General features: G+C 36.2%; 1 pseudogene; it reads left to right on the top strand.

Annotated features, from left to right (window-relative positions):
* The first annotated feature begins 20,057 nt into the window (after positions 1-20,057).
* On the top strand, positions 20,058-25,746 carry LOC126700764 (single-strand DNA endonuclease 1-like; annotated as a pseudogene).
* Positions 25,747-26,056: the final 310 nt, after the last annotated feature.

Genomic DNA, 26,056 nt, shown 5'->3' with positions numbered 1-26,056 from the left:
TTTTTCATCCCTAAATTATTAAAAATAATTCTTTTATCATTTCTATTTTTGTCACTAAACTATTAAAGAAAAGAAAACTATTTAAAAAGTTTAGGAATGAAAAAAGCACTTTCTAAAATTTAAGGACGAAAAACAAACTTTGATAAAGTTTAGAAACCAAAATAATATTTTATTCTATTTAATATTTGTTATTATTGAATGGTTATGACTTACCACCAAGGAATGGAAGATTTGAATCATTGATATCTTCTTTAAAAACATGAAAATATTCTAGAAATAATATTATATGACTTATTGGATTTGAAAATATCCTTCTGGAATGACTTCAAGTCTAGGTCCCTCCCGCTAATAGATGTTACATCATAGATTGACTGGGGTTGGAATTCTTTCCAATGCACCATAAATTTTCTTCTACAAGGCTTTAATTTTCTTTGTCCTTGCATTATGTAAAGTTGTGATTTACAAATATGTTTTTTTGTTGGCTTTTATTCCGTGCTAAATTTGATTGTAATTTTATTCAATCTTGTGTACCCTGTATTTATTGTGGGATGTGATTGTAAGGGTTGTGTGTTAGAGAGAGAGAGAGTGTGAAGACTCAAGCAAGTGAAGTCAGAAGACTTCTCGCGGGTGTCTTGCGACTAAGCTTCCGGTGAAGTGAAGCATGTGTCTTGCACATGACTGGAATGCAAAGAGTCTGTATAGTCTGTACTGCTTGATACACACTTTCTGTACTCTCATTATATATACCCATATTACCCACAAATGTGAGTGAGAGCTTTTGGGAGAAAACCCTAGCTAAAACACTTGAGAGTTAGAAATTGTTATACCAACAATTCTCTACACCTTTGTTTGTGGGATTTCCTCATCTCCTACCTCTCCATTTCCATACCATTGAGATGTCAATAGCCCAAACACTTACCACACCTTTTGAGAGTGTCCAGTGAGGTTTTGGTGCTGTTGGGAAACATTGGAAGAAGCCAAGAATGACAGATGCAACATGGAGTTTGTTGCGGGATCCGAAGAGCTAGACAAGACACGGTTCCGAGAAGCCTTGTTGGAGTAGGAGCTTGGAGGGCTTAGGTATAGAGGGTAGATTAGGCTTGGAGGGTCTCTTGCTTACCCATGTATCCCAACTGATTGTCCAGTGGATTGATTTCCGCTTGGAGGGGGGCGGAGAGGTTTTTCGCCGAATTCTTCGGTTTCCTCTTCGATAACACGTCTCGGTATTATCTGTGTTTACATCTCTCTTCCCTACTCTTATTTATTTCATTTTACTGTTGTGTTGCTTTAATTATGAAGTAGAGTAGCTCTCTTGTTTGCTTGCTTGTGTTTACACTATTTCACGCTTAGTATTAAGTTAGTGTAAAATCAATCAAGCCGTAATTTGAATTGGGGGTCTAAACAAGCTCTTATGTTTTCACACATTTCGAACTTTCACATTAAAATATAAATAATAAATAATAAATAATTTTCTTTGTCCTTTACCATAATTTTCTTTGATGAGTGGGAACCACTTGCTGTGAAAGAGAAAAAACATATACCTTATACAAGATATACCTTCACCATGATTAGGACTAGGTATTAGGATAAAATGCTAAATCTCATTCTAACTTAACAAAACCCTTAAATGCATAAGAAAATTTTGAAATATTTAAAAAAAAAAAAAAAACCCAACAACAACAACAACCTTCCCTGAAATATTGTAGGCCCTTACAAAACTTATTTTCTAAATAAAAAAATTCCTAAACTGATCCCAATTTATACCCTACCATAAAAGGACTCTAATTTGATTAGGAAAGCCTTAAAAACTCCTAAAATTAAAGAAACAAAACCCTAAATCCTAAAATAAAAAAAAATTACATAAAATTTAAAAAATAAACTAACCACAAAAATTAAACCCATACTTATCCTACATTAATATACTCCCATCACGGTCATACCGATTTACTTACATACTAGTTATAAGCTCGTGCGTTGCACGGTTTTATGAAAAAACTTATAAAATATATATATAAATAATTATATATTTTAATAATTATTATAACAAAATAAGTACCGATTTACCAAAAATGTTTTTGGATAAAGTTAAAAAAAATATAAATAAGGTAATAAGTATCTGAGTTTAAAGTAAACACCTTCTCTTTCTTCTCCAAAAAAAAAAAAAAAAAAGTATCTATATATAATAAACGTTTATTCTTCTTTAAAAAAAAAATGTTTGATTGTTTGTTTGTTTGTTTGTTTGTTTGTTTTTTTTTTTTTTGGAGGTTATAAAAGAAAAGTTTCATTTTTTCCATAAAAAAATGTTTTTTTTTCTTTCTATTCATATGAATTCCACTTTTTATGGGATTTATGAGATAGAAACAAACAAATTGATTAGAAATCTTAATTCTAATAGGATTTAAATTCTATATCAAATTTGTTTTGTTATTAAGATGATCAACTTTCGTAACTGTTATTTTAGCATTTCTCTACACATGAATGGAAATATTTTTATGAAAGAAAATTAGCACATTAACACATATGTCAAAAAAAAAAAAATGCAACTCTGAAAACGTGTACAATAAACTAAGTCAACCTATCTGAAATAAAACTTTAAACTGAATTAACGTATATACAATAGCTTAAAAGTAAATTTTCCCCAACTCAAATCATTCTAGAATGGGAAAAAAAAAAAAAAAAGAAAAGAAAAGAAAAAGAAAACAATCTAAAACTCTAAATATGAAAATAGTCTTTCATTTAAATATTTTATATGTTCTCTAATCGTCTAACACTTCTATTTGATCTTCCACTTTCTCTTTTTTTATTTCTCTGCAAAACAGAAACAAAACAGAAGTTATTTTCTTGTTAAGGAAAATAAAGATTGTGTGAAGTTTTAAAAAAGAACCAAATAATATTTATTTGTGCAATTGTACTTACTTCTTCACAATCTTTCTTTTCTTTACTTCGGCACAGATTTTTTCTTCAAGTACTTCATTTCCATTGTTAGCCCCTCTTTTTGTTGTTTTCTATAATCAATATGATTCAATATGTCATTATGTACTAATGATAATATTATAACTTCATCAATAATGTATAGGTGAAGCATCGTTACCTGTAATTGTCCGTTTCCTTCAATTTCAATGACTCTAGTTACTGTAAAGTTTTGTTTGCGAACAAAAAATTTGTATGCAGTAATTTTCAGTTGGAAGATGTAGGTTTTTCCAATTATGCATTTGATGCTACTTGGAATAATATTGTCACCGTCTTCATCCTATTATTAAAAAACAAAAGATTTCAATTAGTGTAACATAATGCAATTAATATAATTATACAAGTAATCTATATATATATATATATATATATACCTCTTCTTCCATATTGGAGAGTTGCATAGCAGGCACTTTAATTAACTTCACTGCTTCCTTGTCAAACACTACAAAATTTGCATGTTCTGATGTATCACCAACTTGCATGTCAAGTCTTTATTTGAAATATTATTTTTCATTTATATCAATTAACATTTTTATATACTTAAAGTTAACCAATAGTAAATATTAGAATTACTTACCTAATGGGAATCCACATACTTTCATACATGTCTCACAAAATAGTTTTGATTCATGTTTTTTCAAATTTTTAGGACACTCATCACAGGAGACATAATACCATCCATTTTCAGCATTGATCTTTTTAATTGAGGCTGTGCAATAAAATGTTATGTCCTATAAAAAAAAACACGGTAAAAGTTCATAAAGGAATTTTTCACATAAACATATTTGGAAAACAAATATAGACCCAAGAACACTCTTTACAACATCTTAAATATAAAGCAATTTACTACTCCTTTCATTTGTCTTTTTCAGTTTGTTGAAAACATCACGAGTTATTAGTTGAGTTAAATTTTTTTTTTTTTTTTGACAAATTGCAACTAACAACAAAGCATTGGAGAATGTTATTGATAGAAGAAAAAGCATCTAAAATAAGTTCATTCAATTACATGTCAATTAGATAGGGTTTGTTTTGTCAAAAAAAGCTAACAGAAAAATGGCTGTTAATCACATCATTTACTTTCTAAAAGTCTTTATCGTATTCAAAATCAATTTGAGGAATTAACGTAATCATAGTTTGTTGTCATCAACTTAAACTTAATTACCAAAAAAATCATCAAATCAACTTGATTTTCACATGATTATTTTATTTGATTAAATAAGAAAAAAATTAAAAATATATATTTAAACTATTTAATATGTAAATTATTTTTTTTGTTACTAAGCACAAATATGGAGATTTGATCCTAGAGTTAAACATAAACAGAACTTATTGATTGATATGTCAGTATTCTAGGAAAAGAAAATTTTATGTTGTAGCATTCGCATATGACGTACATATACCTCATTTGAAATCCATTCTTCAACCATTTTTATTTTTTCCCATTTAATTATTCATTTATTTGTTACATAAAATATTCTCCTTTTATAAATAAGAATACCTACCTTCTCAAAAAAAAAAAAAAAAACATACCTAGATGCAGACACTACCCTACAAAAATTAGATTATGCATTGCTTACTCTCTGCCATCATATATTTAACAATTGAATCCAAGTTCTAGTAAGAGATAACAATACCTTGCACACTTAATACTAACCTGTTCTTTTGGGAATTCTAGCATTTTGCCCTTATTTTTTAAAAAATTTAGCAATATGTCTCTGTTTTGAAACTCGATTGGTTTAAAATCCAGTTATGCCCGATCAAACTTTAAAAAAAAAAAAAGAAAAAGAAAAGGGAACTCGAGTTCATGGAGCTCAAGTTCCATACCTATAGCTGCGTTCAGGGAGACTTATAGTGGTGTTTTAAATGGAACTCGAGTTCCATGCAATTTTTTTTTTTTTTTTTAATTTTAAGTTTGATCGCCCCAAACCTATAGCTGCGTTCAGGGAGTGCTATAGCGGCATTGTAAATGTAACTCGAGCTTAATGAACTCGAGTTCCATGCAAGTTTTTTTTTTTTTTTTTTTTTTTTTTTTTTTTTTTTTTAAATTTTATTGCCCCATACCTATAACTGCGTTCAGGAAGTCCTATAGTGGCGTTTTAAATGGAACTCGAGTTCCATACAATTTTTGTTTATTTATTTTTTTAAGTTTGATCGCCCCATACTTGATTTTGAGAAAATCGAGTTTCAAAATAGGGACATGGACCTAAATAGTTTCAAAACATGAACATATTGCTAAATCTTTTAAAAAATAAGGGCAAAATGCTAAAATTCCCTTGTTCTTTTTCAGTCTTTATAAAGGCCAAAGTTTCCAATAGTGTTCTTTTCATCTTAGAAATCTCATTAGGGTCAAGGATTGAACGTGATAGTTGCAACGACTCAATCTTCTTCTCTTTCTCATCAAGGTTGAATTCAGTTTCTTCAAGACTATATTGAAATTCAACATATTAAAAATGTCTATTGGTATCATAAAATAATAATTTAAGAAATTATAAAATTGAACTAAAATAAATAAGTAATTTTAAAATTGTACTAACTAAAATAAATAAGTAATTTTAAAACTGTACTAACCTTTTTCTTAACTCTATGACCTCTGGAATATCTAAATTCACATACAACTTTGAAGAGTTTGTAGAAGACAATGATAATTTCCCTACCATCATCCATACATAAGTAGTTTAAATTATGATGTTTAAACACATAATCATGTATATCAAAAGAAAGAATTGCTTACTCATATATGTCTTAACAGTGGTTGATGTGATAATTATAATAGGCCACATAGAATTATCAAAACATATATCTTCATTAATTGCCTTTGCAAATTTATCCCAAAATGTGATTCTAATTTTTCCGTCCTGCATAAACATTTTGTTAGACAATTAAAAATTTATCTCTTGACAAAATGTACAAATCTAAGTAATATATTCATCAATATTAACTAACCTGTTATCTTGAAGTTCAATTAGCTTTTTGTTCAATTTTTTTCCATGCACCTTTATCTTTTCCATGGGAGAAATTCCTACGATTTCTCCTATTACATCTAATGATGCCGAAAATTACCAGTTAGTCATATGGTCCTCGCGTACTCGAAACAACACCTGTGCAACACAGAAAAAAGAGAAGACCTTATAGAGAGTACTGGTGTGGTATTAGCCAAATACCCTCCGAAGGTTAAGCTAGAGAACTTTCGCAACTCTAGAGTGCTAAAGCTAGGGTAAAATTATTCGTACCTTTGTTTATGAGGGTTTTAGGGTTTTTATAGTAGCATAGGCTTGACACTTGTTCCTTGGCTAGAAAGATGTTTCCTTGTGGGAGAGATTCACTTTAATTCGCGTATTTTGTGGAATCATTTCCTTATAGGAGTCTTCTTGATTAGGGTTTATCGTGGAGTGCAAGGTATGTTCATACATGGAGCCCAAATAAAAGACATGTTGGACCCGTCAAGAATTCCTTTCACCCTCGTCAGCTTCATCCTATCAATTACTTATTCTATCTATGCTTTCTGGTCATCTCATCCATGCATAGATGATCTTAAGGCGCACTCGTCAGCCTTGAGATGGACCGTCAGCTTTGTGGAGTCATTTACAGGTGCATTAGCAAAGTCATCAGATACAACAGGTCCGTCCCCTTTGCTTAGACTTCAAGAATTACCCTTATCAGCTGCCCCTTACTCCATAACCCCGTCAACTTTAGTTGACGGGTTGTAGAGTTTGATTTGTAGCTCTTTTATTATATATATATATATATATACATTTTTTGAGAAACGAGACATTTATTGATTGATTTCTCGAGCAGCCATTATTAAATGCTTGAACACGTGGCTGAAGCAGATTGGCCCCGTTTCTGGACAAGGATGTCGCTTCGTCTTCTGTGCATTATTCATCCTATATATATCTCACTTCCTTCCTCATTTCTCCTATTTCATCACTGTTGATCTTCAAAGAGAAAGAGCTAGTCACTTTGAGAACTTCGCTCCCATCATCTTGTTGACCTTGTTGTTTTTGTTACCATTCTTTTCTCAGGCCATCATCTCTCAAGGAAGCGTCTACTTGGTAAGTCATCTTTTCTCTTATTTCCTTTTGTCTTTCATCTTTGTTTTTCTAGTTGATCGTTTAACTCTTTTAGAGAGGCTGTCAACTTAGGTTCTTAGAATACCTCTGTCACTTGTAGGTAAATAGATGTCTAGAGAAGCAATGAGTGAGCAGTCGTCACTCCGTGAGGGATCGGGCTATGACGAGGTCTTCCAATCAGGTCATGAGCCTGAGGAAGGCATTTCCTGGTCATTAGAGAGGGAAACATCAGCCCACTCTCCTAACGAGGAATTGGAAAGTTGCGATGTAGAGGAAGGTGAAGAAGAGGAGGTAGATGAGGGTGAGGATGAAGGTGATGAGGGAGGAGAAGAGGGAGAGGATGATAGGGACGAGGGTGAGGCTGACAAGAGAACCCTCGAAGGTGGAAGCTCAAGAAGCCCTGGAGATAGGCACACCTGTCCATTTATCCTCCCTAAAATGTGTACCGTCAATGACTTTAAGCCAACGATGATGGCCAACATCCTCAAGAATTTGAGGGATCGTTACCAAATCCTTGATCACATCTCAATCTGACTCCCTGGAAAACTTGAGAAGTGTTACTCGGGGAAGACTGCGGACGTCGGCATGTATGATGCCATGTTTGCAGCAGGACTAAAACTACCATTGATAGCATTGCACCGTCAATTGGCTAATTTTCTTGGATTATCCATCAGTCAAATTGCTTCAAATGCTTGGAGGACCTTTATAGGAGCTGAGATTTTGTGGGGTCGTTTGAGTGGTGGGAATCGTCAGCTTTCGTTGGACAAGTTCTTTTAATGCTACTGACCCCAGCACATCGTCTCATCCCAAGGAATATACCACTTCGTTGCACGGAAGAAAGTGTTAAGGCTGGTGTCCGACATGCCTGTCTCTAACAAAAACTAGAATGGTAGATGCTTCTTCATTCAGGGGACGGATTGGGTATGCCATCCAGAGAAGTGGGCTACAATGCCTCATGGTTTTTACAATATTTGGGGTATTGTTAAGGATTTAGGTTTAGCACCGTCAGTTTTTGCTTTAACTTTTTAATTTACTTGTTAAGTGCTCTAATATCATTGTTTTCCCTTTTTCAACCAATGTTCATCCTATCATAACTGACGAGTAAGAGGCCTTCATTTGTCGGGTCCTTGAAATCCCGTTTGAGCAGCGGAAGTGTAGGGATTTAATCACCCTCAATACACTGCACGCATACTGCGGTGGTCCAGAGCCAACCCCGGTAGCTCATAGACTAAATACTTATTCTCGTAGTCGTAAGTATTTTTAATTTTCTCCCGTCGTTTTTCTTTATGTCTTCACTTGGTCTAACGCTCGTCACTTGTCCTTTGTAGAAATGGAGGCAGCTAGGCAGATGGCGCAGGTGCGGGTAGTTGTAGCTTGAAGGAAAGAAGAAGAAAAGAAAACAAAGGGGGAGGGGGCGTCCTCATTAGCCCCTAAGGCCGCCGGAAAGGAGGTTCCTAAGAGGAAGGATGACAGGAAGGATGACCATCCTCCCAAGAAGGCGTCCATCACCCCTGGGGACAAGCTCCCTAAAAAGCCGTCGCCTCCTAAGCCAAGCCACAAGGCAGGTAAGGGACTAATGATGACATCAGGCCCTGTCACTCAGGGACCTGATCGTCGTCTGCTTACCCACAAGGACTACGCCGTTGAGGTGATGGAGTCCATCATCAAGGATAAGGATGTGGACCCTTGTGCTGAGCAAGTGACGGAGGAGCTAAGGGCGTCAAGCCTTTTTGACCTTGCTTGGGTACGTTTCTTCCTTTCTTTCTCTCTTTACTCATTTTTATGCTCAATAGCTAACGTTGTTCTGTCTTGTAAGCGCTGGTTCATATGAAGGTGTTGTAGGATAGGGGCGTCGCCAAAGAAGGGGTGATTACCCGTCTACATAAGTGCATCAAGAACCTGACCAACGAGCAAGAGCAATATAAGGGTGCCCTTTGTACCCCCAACCAGGAGGTGAAGGAGTTGAGAGAGAAACTAGAGGAGGAGGGTCGACAGAAGAAAAAAGAACAAAAAGCTAAGGTGACGGTGGAAAAGGAGTTGATGACTCTTCTAGGCCAAGTGGAGACGGACAGGGCTAACGCCGTAGTAGAGTTTAAGGCTTCACAGCCTTTTATAGATTCTTGCGCCGTCTATTATGGTGATGGGTTTGAGGACTGCCTAAAGCAAGTCAAGTCCGTCTACCCCCACTTCGATTTATCCAAGGTCACTATGGACGATCCCCTGCCGCAAACACCTACAAGTGACACTATTTTTGAAGAAACTGACAACGCCACCGAGTTAGAGCCAGATCCAAAAGATGATAGTGTCATCCTCGCCCAACTTGCCGCAGATCCTCTCGTCATTCCTTTGATTTCGTCGACTGACCCTTCAAATGCTGAAGACCCTCTAGCTCAAGATGTCCAGGACCTTCCTCCTAAAGGTGACGAGAACCCACAAGACGCCCCGGCCTCCTGAACTTAGCCTTTTCTTTTTATTGTATATTTGGTCTAACTTCTAGACAATGTTTAATACCTTTTTGTTTTTTAGGCTTCGCTTGTAAAAACTTCACTTTATTTGTGGTATTTTATATCCATCGCTTTCAATATATATGTGTTGCTTATTGGTATGTGTATGTTCATTCCTTGTCCTTATGGACTCATCTAATTTTTTACTTAATAATTTCAATTCGTCCGTTTAGAACTCATCTATTTGTGGGCTAATAAACTTTATAATGAATTCGTCCACTTTGTGGACTAATAAACTTGTTCCTTTGTAGACTTAATTTTAAGGTCTCCTCATGTGATGAACTCATCCATTTGTGGACTTGGTCGTTTTAAGGTATCCTTGTAGGATGAACTCGTCCAATCGTGGGCTATATAATGAACTCGTCCACTCGTGGACTTTTTAACAAACTCGTCCATTTGTGGACTTAATAATGTTAACTCATCCTCATGGGACAAACTTGTCCACTTATGGACTTAATCGCAAATCCGTCCACTTGTGGACTTGGTAATATTAACTCATCCTCATGGGATAAACTCGTCCACTTATGGACTTAATCACGAATCCATCTACTTGTGGACTTGATAATATTAACTCATCCTCCTGGGATGAATTCGTCCACTTATGGACTTAATCATGAATAAAGACATAGAATAAACATGTAGAAATAGATAAATATGCTAGTCATATCTGAATAAACTCCTCTTATTATGATAAATGCATGCATATGTAGAAAAATTGTTCTTTAAAGAAAAAGACCTGCCCTCTAGGCTTAAAAAGTACTGTAAGCAAAAATTTAACTAAAAGAAATAAACTGGAAATGAGGAGTGTTGTTTTCCCTGTTGTCTTCTACTGGTAGTATTTTCTGAGGTGCTCAGTGTTCCATGGATGGTGCAACTTTTGTCCGTCCAATGTTTCCAAGTGGTAGGTGTCTTTCCTCTGCCAAGAAGTGATTCTATAAGGTCCTTTCCAGTTAGGACCGAGCTTTCCTTGGGTGGGATCTCTAGTAGAGCCCGTTACCTTTTTTAAAACGAGGTCTCCCACCTTGAAGTCTTTATGTCTGACTCGGGAGTTGTAGTGCTTGGCCATGAGATCTTAGTATCATGCGAGTCTTTGTTCAGCTGTCGCCCTAACTTCGTCTAATAGATCAAGCTGTAGACGCATAGCCTCGTCATTCTTTCCTTCATCGTGATTGTCCACCCTGTAGCTTGTGAGCCCAACTTCAGCTAGAATAACCGCCTCGCTTCCACATGCTAGCCGAAACGGTGTCTCTCCTGTAGGTGTTCTGGCTGTTGTCATGTATGCCCATAGTATGCTTGACAGTTCTTTAGGCCATATACCCTTTGCCCCAAGCCGAGTCTTGATAATTTTAAGCAAGGATCGGTTTGTGACCTCAACTTGTCCGTTAGCTCAAGGGTGGGCGGGGGAGGAGTAGTGGTTTTTGATCCCCAACTATGAGCAAAAATCCCTGAAGGAGTCGTTGTCGAATTGTTTCCCGTTATCTGAGACCAAGACTCTAGGGATCCCATACCTGCAGATGATGTACCTCCAAAAAAAGGTCCGCACGTTCTTCTCTGTGATGGTGGCCAAGGCTTCAGCTTCTACCCACTTGGTGAAGTAGTCTATGCCTATTATAAGGAACTTCATCTATCGTACCACTATCAAGAATGGGCCCATGATGTCTAATCCCCATTGAGCAAATGGCCACGGGGCTGTCGTTGGGGTTAATTCTTCTGATGGCTGTCTGATGACATTGCTGAAACTTTGACACTTGTCATAGGCTTTGACATAAGTCTGGGCATCCTTCTGCATAATGGGCCAGTAGTATATAGCTCGAATCAATTTGTGTACCAACGACCGTGACCCTGATTGGTTCCCATAGATCCCTTTGTGAACTTCTCTTATAACATAGTCTGCTTCCTCGGGGCTTAAACACCTTAGGTATGGGTGGGAGAAGCCTCTCTTATACAAGACGTCCTTTATCAGAATGAATCATGTCGCTTGGAACTTCAGCTTCTTTACGGCTTCCTTATCGACTAATGCGCCATTTTTTAAGTAAGAGACTAATGGTGTGGCCAAATTGCTCTCAAAACCTATCTCCTGCACATCGACGGGATCTACTAGTGGTGAAATTTGAACAAAGGAGAGTACCTTGTTAGGGATGACCATATGTTCTGCTGAAGCGGCTTTGGCAAGACGGTCGGCTTGCTCATTTTCTCCTCTGGGGATTTGAACAATCTTGGCCTATAGGTCATTTACCCTTCTCTTTACTTGCATCAAGTACTTCTTCATACTTTCACCCTTACATTTGTAATCCCCGTTTACTTGGTTTGTAACGACCTGAGAGTTGCAATAAACAACCACACTTGCGGCCCCTACTACTTTAGCGAGATCAAGTCCTACCACTAGAGTTTCGTACTCTGCTTCATTGTTGGTGGTAGGGAAGTTAAAATAAACTATGCATTCAATCTTGTCTCCTTCTGGAGAACAAAGTACGATACCCGCTCCATCAGCCTATTTGTTGGACGATCCATCCGTATGTATACTCTATCAAGGATGCTTGTCTGCCCCCTAGCCTTCCCCTTTCGTGAACTCCGCAATGAAGTTAGCAACGACCTACCCTTTATTGGCAATCCGCAGGCGGTACTTTATGTCAAACTCACTCAACTCTATTGCCTATAGTGCTAATCGCCCAGTGGCTTCAGGGTTGCTCATTGCACGCCGTAAGGGCTTGTCTATCAGGACGATCATTGTGTGGGCTTGGAAGTACGGCTTGAGCTTGCGGGCTACCATAACCAAAGCGAAGGCGAGTTTCTCCATCGATGGGTACCTTTCCTTTGCACCACGAAGATCCTCGAATGCCTGTTGACACTTAGCCGTCCACTCAAAAAGCTTCTTCAGCGTTTGGAAGAAAGGTAGACACTTATCTGTTACCCTTAACACAAACCTATTCAGGGCGGCTACCTTGCCGTTAAGACTTTGTACTTCTTTTACATTCTTTTGGGGGGTCGTCTCTACTATGGCCCTGATCTTGTCCGAGTTGGCCTCGATACCTCTTTAAGATACCATGAATCCTAGGAACTTCCCTGCCGTCACCCCAAATGCACACTTACCCGGGTTGAGCTTCATGTTGTAAAAGCGAAGGGTGTCGAAGTTTTCCCTGAGATCCTCCAAATGGTCGTCCTCCCTTTAGCTTTTTACCAGCATGTCGTCAACATAGACTTGGACATTCCTTCCTATCTGATGTGCGAACATCTTGTTCATGAGCCTCTGATACATCGCGCCTGCGTTCTTAAGGCCAAATGGCATCACTTTGTAGCAGAAGAGGCCTTGGCTGGTAACGAACAAAGTTTTCTCCTGATCTACTTCGTCCATTCTGACCTGGTTATATCCTGAAAAAGCATCCATGAAGCTCAGTAGCTGGTGCTGGGCCGTAGAGTCTACTGGGCCGTCGACCTATGGGAGAGGGTATCCTTGGGGCATGCTTTGTTTAGGTCTGTAAAGTCCACGCACATTCTTCATTTTCCATTGGCTTTCTTGACCATCACCATGTTCGCCAGCCAATCGAGATAGTAAACTTCCTTGATGAAGTCTGCCTATTTTAATTTGCGAACTTCTTCTTCTATAGCTCGATCTCTTTCTTGGGCGAACACCCGCTTCTTTTGATGAATGGGCGGAAAGGAAGGGGACACATTCAACCTGTGCACCATGATCGAGGGGTCGATTCCTGGCATGTCTTGATGGCTCTAGGAAAATACATCCTAGTTCTCTTTAAGAAAAGTTGTGAGCGCTTGGCGGACCGTCGGATTGGTGACGGTGCCGATCCTTGTTATTCGATCTGGCTTGGAGCCATCCAGAGGTATTTCCTCAAGCCTTTCTAGGGTTCTGCCACCATCTGCTACTCTTCTATGTTTATTGTCTGTAGATGATCGTCCATCTCCGAAATCGCAATATAACACTCGCATGCAACTGCTTAATCTCCTCATAATTCCCCTACTCCATACTCGATAGGGAATTTGATCATCAGATGGTGGGTCGAAGTTACGGCCTTCCACGAGTTAAGGGTAGTTCGTCCCAGGATGGCGTTATAGGCAAATAAGCAGTCAACTACAAGGAATGTGACATCTTTAGTGATTTGTTGCGGATAATCACCAACCATAGCAGGCAACGTGACTACACCGAGGGGGTATACTTTAGTTCCTCCAAACCCGACGAGCGTGGCGTTGGTCGGGATCAAACCGTTCTTTGTCAATTCTCATTTGCTAGAATGCCGGGTAGTATAAGATGTTGGCAGAGCTTTCGTTATCAATCAAGACTCGGTGCATGTTGTAGTCTCCTACCCGGATGCTAACGACGAGCGCATCGTCATGCAAGTGGTGGAGACGTTGAGTATCTTCTTCCAAGAATTCGATAATGGGGTTGTTGATCCATGCCATCTTTGGGACGAAGCCCATCAGCTGGACATTTTGAACCATCTTGAGGTAAGTTTTTTGAGCCTTTTTGGACGAACCGGTGGCCGCCGTGCTTCCCACAATCATCCTTATCTCTCTGAGGGGCAACCTTGGGTGCTCGTTGTCCCGGCAGGGAGCCTACTCTTGAGGTGGGCCTGCTTTCTCCCGGCTGACGAACCTTTGCAACTTTCCTTGCCTAATGAGAGCTTCAATTTGTTGCTTCAAGTCGTAGTAGTCAACCATGTCATGACCGTGGTCATGGTGGAAATATCAGTATTTATCTCTAGACCTTTTATTAGGATCTCCCTTCAGCTTGCTAGGAAAGGTTAGGGCTCCTTTGTCCTTGATTTGCATCAAGAGCTGGTCGATTGGGGCAGTCAACGGGGTGAAGCTAGTGAACTTCCCTGTTAGGGGCTTGGAGTGCCTGTCCTCCCACCATTCTCCAGTTCTAGCCATCTTCCGTCCCCTATCCTACCGTATGTCTTCCTATCTTTCCCTCTTCTTGGGGTGCGTCTTCCACGTTCATATACTTAGTTGCCCTGTAAAGCACATCTGGCATAGTCTTTGGGTCATTCTTATATAGAGAAAATAGGAACTTACCCTTTTGCAGCCCATTCATAAATGCAGCCACAAGTATCTTGTCGTTAACTTTGTCAATTGAAAGTGCTTTTTTGTTAAAGCGGGCTATGTAAGATCTCAATGTTTTATCCTCTCGTTGCTTGATGCTCATTAGGCATACAGTGGACTTCTTATACCAGTGCCCCCCGATAAAGTGTGAAGCAAACTGGGCGCTTAACTCCTTAAAGGTACCGATGGAGTTAGGCGTCAACCTGCTGAACCAAATCCTTGCGAGACCCTTTAGCATGGTGGGGAAGGCCCTGCACATGATCTCATCCACCACCCCTTGAAGTTGCATCAGGGTCTTGAAAGATTCCAAGTGATCTAAGGGGTCCTTGGATCCATCGTAACTTTCCACTTGTGGCATGCGAAACTTTGGTGGAAGGGGGAACGAATTGATGGATGTAGTGAATGGTGAATCAGTTGGGTGGACCAAGTCATCGAGGTCGCTAGACACCCGTCCTCTGAGGGCGTTCATCATAAAGTCCATCCGTTCCTTCATCATCTGTATCTTTGCGACCATGTGAGGCGGAGCCGTATCTGTGACGGATGGATGGTTAGTGTCCTGTCGTTCTGGTCTGCTTGGGGCGTTGGTACCTTCTCTCAACATTGGTGCCTTCTTGGTCTTCCTCTTGAGTGTTAAGCCCTGCGTTCTTTTGGTGCAGCTGTTCTTCCAGATCATGGTTTTGCTTAGTGAGGCGCTCCACTATAGCGGCGAAAGTTTGAACTTGTCTCTCGAGGGCGGTTGTGCGTGGTTCGTCTCCTTGAACATTTTTCGTGGTTGTCATTGAGCAAGTAAGTACCATGCAACTCTTTGTCCGGGAAGCGATAGTATGGCTTACAAGTTGCAAGTTCCCATAGACGGCGCCAACTAATGATGCTGAAAATCAACAGTTAGTCACACGGTCCTCATGTGCTTGAAACAACACCTGCGCAACACAGAAAAAAGAGAAGACCTTATAGAGAGCACCAGTGTGGTACCGGCCAAGTACCCTCCGAAGGTCAAGTTAGAGAACTTTTGCAACTCTAGAGTGCCAGAGTTGGGGTAAAATTATGCGTACCTTGGTTTGTGAGGGTTTTGGTGTTTTTATAGTAGCATAGGGTTAACACTCGGTCCTTGGCTAGGAAGATGTTTCCTTGTGGGAGAGATTCTCTTTAATTTGCATATTTTGCGGAATCCTGTCCTTATAGAAGTCTTCTTGATTAGGGTTTATTGTGGGGTGCAAGGTATATTCATACGTGGAGCCCAAGTAAAAGACATGCTGGACCCGTCAAGAATTCCTTTCACCCCCGTCAGCTTCATCCTGTCAATTACTTATTCTATCTATGCTTTCTGGTCGTCTCATCCATGCATAAATGATCCTGAGGCACACTCGTCAACCTTGAGATGGACCGTCAACTTTATGGAGTCATTTACGGGTGCATTAGCAAAGTCGTCAGATACAATAGGTCCGTCCCCTTTGCTTAGACTTCAAGAATTACCCTTATCAACATCTATAAACGATAAAGTGCTTAATCAAAATAATGAGTTATGAAGATAATAGTATATAACTACGTTTTAAGTATAAATGTATAATCAAAATTAAAAATGTATAATCAAAATTACCTATTAGAGTTGTGTTTTGGTTAGCAAGATACTTCAGCTCATCAAATGGAACCAATTCAAATTTTTGTTTTGCAATAAGTTCATCATTTGTTTCTAACAACTTCACAAATGTTGTTGCATAAAATCTTAACATGTACTTGTGATTCACAATCCTATAAGCATCCTTGTTTTCGACAACTCCAAAATATTTTATTCGATAAATTATACCTTCTTGTATATCTCTAAAATGATTAACAAATGATTTTCTAATACTAGCATGAATAAGATTATCCTGAAAAAATGAGAATAAACTTATCAAGAAAATATAATTCAATTGTATTTGAAGAGCTAAAAATAATTTTATTATTTTATTTCAAAACTTACCTTCTCATCAAGCAGCACCAAATCAACACTTATAAGTTCATTATTTATTTTAATATTAAGAACTTCCTACATTCTTGTGACTCTAACTCTAATATTCCAATCGCCTTTTTCAGTGTTGATTTCATCCAAGAGATTACATTTTTGATTTTGTCTATCCATTTTGATAAATAATGTAAAAATAATAATTAGCATTTACCTAAAAACAAAAGAAGTTTTGATAGAGAAAAATGAAAAGTAAAATTTTTGAAAAATTGAAAATTTTTACACCCTTCAGCAGTTGCAAACATGATAACATATTAATAAGATGCACAACAATTGCAAAGAGTATAATATATTTAAAAAATAATATTTACAATATTTATTAAGCCTCGGAAATACATAATAATAAACCGAGTAAGCCTCGTAAATAATAACATAGTTAATCGAGTATTTATTTATTTACCAAAAAAAAAAAAAAAAAAACATAGTTAATCAAGTAACAATAAAGATACATAAATTAATCTTTCCAAACATCAATCATAGATTAACAAACTAAGAGTTGCCGCAAAACAAAAAAATTAATTTCTTAGTTAATTAGACATGAAAGCTCAATTTCTTATATAATTTCTAAACAATCAAACTAACATTATTAAAAAATAAATAAATAAATAAATCAATTGACAATCCATAACAATTCTCTAAATTGGATTAAACTTAAGGAAATCAACTTAAAGAAATAAGAAAAATGGGGAGTGATGAGTTGAAGTACAGAGGGCTATCCTTATTTGTGTACAGAAGAAATCCAATACATATAGTAGAGAAAAAAGAAGAAGACGAAAAGAAAAAAGAAGAGAGAGAAAAGAGGTCCCCGAGATCTAAGTTGGTTTGGAATGTGCTCTTCTCAGATCTAAGTCATTACTTTATGCCCAATATGTTTAAAATGAGAATTTAATCTAAAGAATAATACTCATATGTCCTATCAACTTTGATTGGATATGGGCTCAAATAGCTAATTTGGAATTAGCTATACATATATGTTTAGGAAGTTTCATTGTTATATTTGAATTTTGCAATGATTCATGACTTTTGTGCTACTATTTTAAACTTGAGTAAAATACCACTTTCAATGACTGTATATTTTCATTAAGTGTTGTTTCTTTTACAAGTACACAAATTGTTTGATAATATTCTTAAGTGATGTTTTGTTGGCCCTTTTTTTTTCTCTATGGCATTTTCCTTATGATTTGTGGGTTCATGAACAATGTTGCCAACAAACATTCTTATTTCGATTTTATTTCTCCAACTTAAATTAATTACTGGCTTTTATGGATTGCACCTTTTTTTTTAACTTGCTTTCAAGTCTCTTTTGATTATGTTGTTTAAGAAAACTTGTGCATACTCCAACTACAAATTTGGTTCAGTTGACAAATATTGAATTGGCAAGCAAGCAGAAAGATGTCTTTGATAGCTTGAAGGTTGGTAATTATACAATTAAAGTCATTCATTAACCTAGCAGATGCTCAAAAGCTAATGGATGATACTGCCAAAACTAAAGTTGATCAAGATGTGAACTTGACTTTGGCTCTTTTATTTTATTTATTTCTCTTTTATTGCGTGGTTGAGACTAGCATATTGCTTAATCTGACTCTAATACATTCTTAAAATGAGATATCACTAATTAAATGAGAAACATTTTTGGTCATATCAAAAGAACTTCAAAATTTGATTTATTTTCTTTGATGCCGTTTAGAACCGTTAAAGGTTGAACCTTTGGCCTATAGGTCAAATTGCTTAACAAAATAATGACTTGACCATTTTTCTGAAATTTCATAAAATGAATTTCAATTTTAATATTTGTCTAGATTAAATTTGGTAATCTTTTATATTTGGGATCTCAATGCTACAAAAGATGTCTTGCTTGATTTGTGTTAAAGCTAATTTGTTTGTTGTATACTTTATCCCTTCTTCAATTTATAGTGGTAGATGATGAATTTTGACAAATGTCAAGTTTTGAGAAGTATATTGTATGTGGGTTTGAGATTCATAATTACAATTGTTTTAAGCATATTCCATGTGGATTTACTTTTCTTTTGTTGCAGAAGATGTTGATAATGAGTTGGCAAATTTCAAGGCATGGTTTTACTCTGTTTATTATAAACCCTCAAACCCAAAAGTATGTTCCACCATAATTTTGATGAAATATGTTTTGTATTTTTTGTTTAATGTTGTTAACAATTTCTAATTTTCATAGGATTTTTCTCTAAGAAAATGTAGTGATACACATTGAGAAGACTTTGAAACCCAATGGCATTGGTTTATTTTGTTGTCGAGGACTATAGAACTTAAAAAATAATAATAATAATAATAATAAAACCAATGTCATTTCTTATGAACTCAGTTTTTTATTTTATTTTTTTATTCTTTAGTTTAATAACTGATTATTATTTTCTTTGATTTCTCAATGCTTATAAATCTTCTATGAAACTTAAATTTACAAGAAAAATAAGTTGAATAATAGAGAAAAATTTTCAAAAAAAAAACTTTTATTAATAAAAAAAATAAGTTACATCGCAAATTGCATTTTTTAACTTTGCTTAAAGTACAATTTTCCATCATCTTCTCATTCTAAAAAGTATTTACAAGAAGGATTTGATCCTTTAAGAGATGAAATAAGTCAAATAACACAGTCCTACTTCTTCTTAGAGAAGAGAAAACGACTTAATTAGGAAAAGAGAAAAAATCCTAATTCAACAAGGTAAAAGGAAATTCTAGTCCAACTAAGAAAGCATAAAAAATAATGGCCAAAATGGCCCATTAGAATTAATTTTCGAAATATTTAGTAACAGAGCACTGTTTCGGAAATAATTAGGGAAATACCACTTTTTCTGGTACTCGAGCATGGTGAGCTCGAGTACCATCTTTTCATTGGTCAAACATCTTCTAAAAAAAAAACGCCGCTATAGGGCCCGAAAACGTCATTATAGGGCTTAAAAACGCCACTATAGGGCCCCTTGAACCTGTTATGGGGACTTATAAAAAAATTTTGCAGGAAAACGCCGCTATAGGGCCCAAAAACGTCACTATAGGGTTTAAAAACGCCACTATAGGGTCCCTTGAACTGTTATGGGGACTTATAAAAAAATTTTGCAGGAAAACGCCGCTATAGGGCCCGAAAACGTCACTATAGGGCCCCTTAACCTGGTATGGGGGCTTAAAAACGCCGCTATAGGGTCCGAAAACGTCACTATAGGGCTTAAAAACGCCACTATAGGGCTCCTTGAATATGGGGCGACAGTGGATTAAAAAAACATGGTACTCGAGCTCACCAAGCTCGAGTACCAGAAAAAGTGGTATTTCCCTCATTATTTTCGAAACAGTGCTCTGTTGCTAAATATTTCGAAAATTAATGCTAATGGGCCATTTTGGCCAAAAATAATAATAAAAAAAAGTCCAGCCCAGAAGAACTAAATTTTGTAAAACCAAAAAAAAGGCCAAATTAGATCCATTGGGTCCAATCATTCTCTCTAGTCCCTCACCATGTTCGGTACACAAGTTACAGAAGAACCCGCACAAATCACATTCGCCATTTTCATATTTTTAACGGATAAATAATAAAACTTCAGAGTTTTCAAAATTCTCTCTCTCTCTCTCTGTGTCTCATTCTCAGTCTCAGTCTCAGTAGTTAGTATGGGTGTGACGAACTTGTGGGATATCTTGGAATCATGCAAGAAAACTCTACCACTTCACCATCTCCAGTAAGTTTCCCACTTTTCTTTTCTCTTTTTCGCCAACCAAACAGACCCTAATGATTATTTTTCTTTGGGGATTTATGTTTGGTTTTTAAAATTTTGAATTATGGGTTTTTAGGAACAAGAGGGTGTACATAGATCTCTCTTGCTGGATGGTTCAGCTTCAAAACGTTAGCAAATCACACTCTTGTATGAAAGAGAAGGTTTATCTCAGAGGTCTCTTTCACCGCCTCAGAGCTCTCATTGCTGTTATTTGCACCATTGTTTTTGTTACAGGTACTTAATTCATATGCTTTTGTCTTTCTGGGTTTCTTCAATTCTGTCATTTACTTTTAAAACTAGATGTGGGTTTTTGATTTAATCTTTTACTTATTTTGAAGATTGGGTTTTTGGTTTTTTGTCAAAGAATGACTAATGGGGCACTTGATTTTCAGGAATAGTTTGCATAGATGTCTGAGTTTGTGATTTTACTTGTCTATGAAGTATATGAAAACAATGTATTCAGATAAGATGTCATTGCTTTCAGAGCATGGCATTTGACCACATATCTTAATTTTAATTAATCTTTGCTGCTATTAAGTTATCGACTTATAGACGCCGCTTAAATTCAGGAAGTGAGGTGAGAATCCTTGTGTGCAAATGCAATCACTGTATGTTGTTTACTTTATTTTAACTTATTTTGGCTAAAGTTTTGGGCATGGCACTTGGCATCCCTTGCTTAGATGGGTAATGCCTAAATATATGATTATAGAAGCAAGAACTAACTAGTTTTTTTTTTTTTGGGGGTCAAATAAAGGAATATTAAAATATATCTACATGAAATATTTTAATGGGTTTAATGAATAAAAAAGTGTAACAGATGGAATTTAAAAGAATGAAATAAATATAAAAAATTTATTTTATCTTATCATCATTATCATTTTTCACTAACATTACTATAACGACCATCAGAATGGATGTTTCACTTCGGACTCAGATGTCTTTCTTTTTGGTGCAAGGACCGTGTACAGAGATATATGCCTTGGTAAGTAGATTCACATTTGGTTGCATATTGAAATTCCTTAGAGTAACGTATTTTTTGTGTACTAATTATGCATCCATTTTGCTAATAAATTAGAAGATGGTGGTTATATCACTTGCTATGAAATGACAGATGTAGAGAGACGGCGTGGATTTGGAAGGAACTTATTGGTAAATTTCTAATTGTCAATGTAAAATACTTATGAAGCTTTTTAGGAAAAAAAAATAATAATAATAATTCTTTTGCTATGCAATTGATTAACAACTACAACAACCAAGTCTTAGTCCTAATTGTTTTGGGCTTGGCTATGGATCCTTAACAAATTAGTCACGATTGGCTAAGGACTGTCCTTCGTAAAAAATAAAAGAAGTTCAAAGAAACAGGGGACCATTTCCAAGTGCAATAATAGCAGGAGAACTCATTGGATTATGATATGAATGTTAATGGTGAATTCTAGAAACCTTATATAGTTCATGTAACAGTCTTGCATGTGGTTCTTTTATGCTTTTTTTAAACTTTTTTGCAGTGTAATGAACTCTGTCTCAAATGACACTTTCTCCTCCAATAAGAATGGGTGAAGGGTCAGGTTATGCATACAAAACCCACTAGGTGTGAGTGTGTGCAACAACAATAACCAAAATAATAACAAAGCCTTAGTCCCAAATTTTGGGCCAATAATGGATTCTCAACAATTAGTCAAGGTCAGCCACATGTCCTATTTTCCTCCATTCTATTTTATTGGTCTTTGTAACTTCCTTAATTGACATGTCATTTTCTTATTGCTTCTACTATTTTTTTTTTTTTTTTTTTGGGTTCGGGGGTGTGCTAAATTTGAGTTAGGTTTACAATTTAGTTGTGATTGAGTAGCAGTATAGGATAATGTTTTTTGATCTTTGAGAAAAAAAGGTTGTGATAAAATTGGGTTTTTGGGTGACTTTAATAAATCTTTTTATAAAATGCTTTAGTACGTATTTTCGGACACAAAAAATAATTGCTATATATGTGTATGTGTGGACATTTTTCTCATGCTTTTTTAGGATTTGCATCATAAGTGAGAGACTTGTTTTATCATCTAGTTATATTTATATATAAAAAATGTGAAAATGGGTAGAGGAAGACCTAAAATAACATTGGTAGCCAAGGAGGGTAGTTGATCTTTTATCTTGGTGGAGAATTTGGTTTGGGAAGCACTATTTGCTGATATGGAATTTTTCATTGTTATGTTTGATGTGGCTATAGGTCGGGACTTGGTGCGATGACAAGTGTCTTTCACCAAAAGTGACAAGTTGTGGTGTTCAAGTCCAAGAACCTTTCCAAAACAAATTAGGAGTAAGGCTGTTTATCATGATCTCTCCAAAACGCTCTCAAAAAATGGGAGCTTTGTGCACTGGGCACGACCTTTTTAAAAAATAAAAAAAAAAGTTATGTTTGATGTGGCTATTGAGGAAGGAGCGCAATCATTGGGTCTTTTGAGGATAAAGTCAATTTAAAAAATTAGCTTGAAGTCTTGGTACTTCGATCTTGGTTTGATTGTTCACTTGTTTGGGGTCTCAAATAATACCTCCTTTGTGTAATTTTGTAATTCTTTTAGTTTATGTAGCTTATCATCATGAGTCGGTCGAAACCTTTTTCATTAATAATTTATTTTACTAATAATAAATAAATAAAAGTGAAAAAGGATATGTTAATTAAAGACATAACAGAGAGCATGATTTTGGATAGGATAATATGATGGAGAATATATGTGGCTAACCCTAAATTAGTCTATTGAGGATCATAGCCAATCCCAAAATTTTGGGATTAAGGTTTTTCTGTTGCTATTGTTTTATAGCTATGCATGTGTTTTGCTCATCAGTTCCAAATATTTGGTTTTACAAAATGGGAAACTTCACATTGCTGTTACCATTGAACATTTTTTGGTCTTGTAGGAAGTAAGCATGATTCACAAAGGGGTGATCAGCACTTGCAAGTTATTGATGCATATTTGAAGCCCAAATGCCACTCGGCAGATTCTGATGCTGTGCATAGGTAAAAACATCGGTTCTGTTGTTTGTTGGGACCAATGCTGGTTGCTGCATATGTGAAAGTGTTTAGAAATGTAATATTTTGGATTTTTTTAATAAAATTTTTACTTCTCGTCCCTTGGTGTAACTTATAGATGATATGTTATTCACCATCTTTCATTTCTTTCTTCTGCTCCAGTCATGTCTTAAACTCTAACCAACTCAACCAGTCAACCCACTGCCCAAACCCAAAAGAAGCTGAACAGCAGCTGTAAGGTTGTGGCTTTTGATTATTTTACAGATATGGGAATGCAACACGTATTTATATGAAAGGATCAATTAGGTAAACTTCTATAAAAGAACCCAGTCTTTCTGATTCCATTAGAGTTTCGGAAATAATGATATTTTCCAGTTTATTTCCTTCCCCCCCACCCCCCCAATAGAATGTCCTGTCTTTTTCCCTGGCTTTTCTGATGAAAGCACATATGATGTGATATTACTCCCAGCATGCCAAGCATTGCTGTTTTTAAAATCTACATCCCCACCATGTGATAGGAATGCATTTTCCATTATTACTGAGACTAATATGCAACTTCATTTGGTTTTGGCAGAGCTAGTTTACTCAACCAAAATTCTATATACTCTGGCTGATTCCGCCAAGTGTTATGTTAAACCTCTATGATGGCATTTTGAACTGGAAGTTTGATTATGACAGTTGAGTATTTGGCCCATGGAAAATCTTTTAATGATAAAAAACTTTAATGCAATGAAGCACTTATCTGTAGATCAGTTCCATATCATCTAGTCTCTAATATTATTAGGTTAAGAACGTTTTGGTCTTTTTAGAATTATTTGCTTAAGAAGACAAGTTATATATGTATAGGAAAAGTTACTTATAAACGGGGAGAAATTTTTTTTCTTCACCAGTGGGTATTATAATTAATGAGCTTTTGACAAAATAATAGATAAAGGGCATGAAAATAGACATGAATACACTGTTAAATTTATTATTTGCAAAGGCTTAACATGTAATTCATGCAAAATGCTACATGAGTGCCCGCACCTGATATATGCATGAAAATCACCTTGTCATAGTGCTAGAGTTGGTAGTACCTGTTACCTCAATTCCTGCAATGGCCACAGCATGTTTATCAATCTGAACCTATGCATGGTTCAATAGGGTGCAACAAAAGCAGTGAAACTCAAGCTCTTAGCTCACCGTCAGCTGGGTAAGTTTTAACTTTTCCTGCACAGCCTGTATTATTCTTAGCCCATCTAGAACTGGATTTAGATTGTGGTAATGTGGTGCTTATATTGCAAAATCTTGGGAGTGAATTACTAAAGTTGCTTTTTTATTGCTTTGCCTTTGTAGGACTCTTGCTCAACATCCTTTTCAATGTTCCAAACTTCATCAGATATGCGCTCAGTTTTTGAGTGACCCCTTGAGAAAACAGGTTTTCTTTTTCTTTTTTGATAAGTTATATTAAACTTAAAAAAAAAAAACTACTTTGAGAGAGTTTTAACCTATGGCGTCCACTTTTGATGATAACTCTTTATCATCAGACCAAGAAAACAGGTTTTTCTTTCATTCCCTTGTTCATATTTCATGCCTTATGCTCTTGCACACACATAAAATGTAAGAATTTATACAAGCACATTGTTGATTTTGGTGGTCTTAAATAGTCAGAGTTTGGTAACTCCCAAAAAAAAATTTCTCATGTGAAGTCAGAATGTCGAATCTTTCCAATGGTTAAAATTTTTGTTGTTTTTTTTTTCTTCCGTGGTTTAAATTTTAAAATTGTTTAAGTCTTCCAATTTGAATCTAAGACTTGGTGGATTAGGAAAATATGTTGTAATTGTAGGATGCTTATATTTGAAAATTGTCATGCCAGATGCGTCGAGAGCATGAACCCTGTCCATCATGTGTGCATCACTTGTTTGTAGTCTGAAGGAATTCACCTTTGTTTACCCAAGATATCTGCAGAATGTTATGGGTGCTATACATATTGAACAAGCACAATTATTTTACTGAGAGCCTTGCTACTCAGTAGCATTGCCTAGTCTCCTATCTGAGAAGAATGAGGATTTAAATCCCCCCTCCCCCACTTGTTGTAACATTTGAAATTTTTTTTTTTTTTTAAAAGCACAAGTAATTAAAAATGCCTTCCATACCTATCCAATTTTTTAACAAAAATTTTATAATTTTCACTTTATTATGTAAAAAGTTTTGACAGGGAGTAATGGGTAATGACTCCATTTTATCCGTAAGCAATAATAGGCTGAACATCGAAGTGCAAAAGTCCACTACTCAAGGAAAAACCACTTTAAGCAAATGGCCTGCAAAGCTGGTTCACACTTCATGGAGCACTTTTCATTTGGCACTTTCTAAATTTTTAGACCTCAAATTAGTGTTTTATTCTATGAGTTTGTTTTAATATGTTGTTCTCAATAACCATGTGCCGCTATTAGAAGCTTAGGCCATTGATAACTCTTTCAATAGAATTATAGTGCAGGTAAATTGACATTTGGCTCCAAATATGAAGCACAGGATATATAATTAGGGCATGCAGAGACTTGCTCAAACCATAGTACGTGACATTAAAGGCATTATGAGAAGTAGGCAAATGTAATAAACATCTGAGATATGTATACATAATAGCCCGTTGTAACTTTGTTGTTAAGGCTGAGTTCTGTCTTCATTGCCACACTAGACTTTGTTCTCACTGAGACATGACAATTGGAGAT

This window comes from Quercus robur, chromosome 9 (genome assembly GCF_932294415.1).
Source record: "Quercus robur chromosome 9, dhQueRobu3.1, whole genome shotgun sequence".
In the NCBI taxonomy this organism is placed as follows: domain Eukaryota; kingdom Viridiplantae; phylum Streptophyta; class Magnoliopsida; order Fagales; family Fagaceae; genus Quercus; species Quercus robur.
This window is presented reverse-complemented; position numbering and strand designations above follow the sequence as displayed.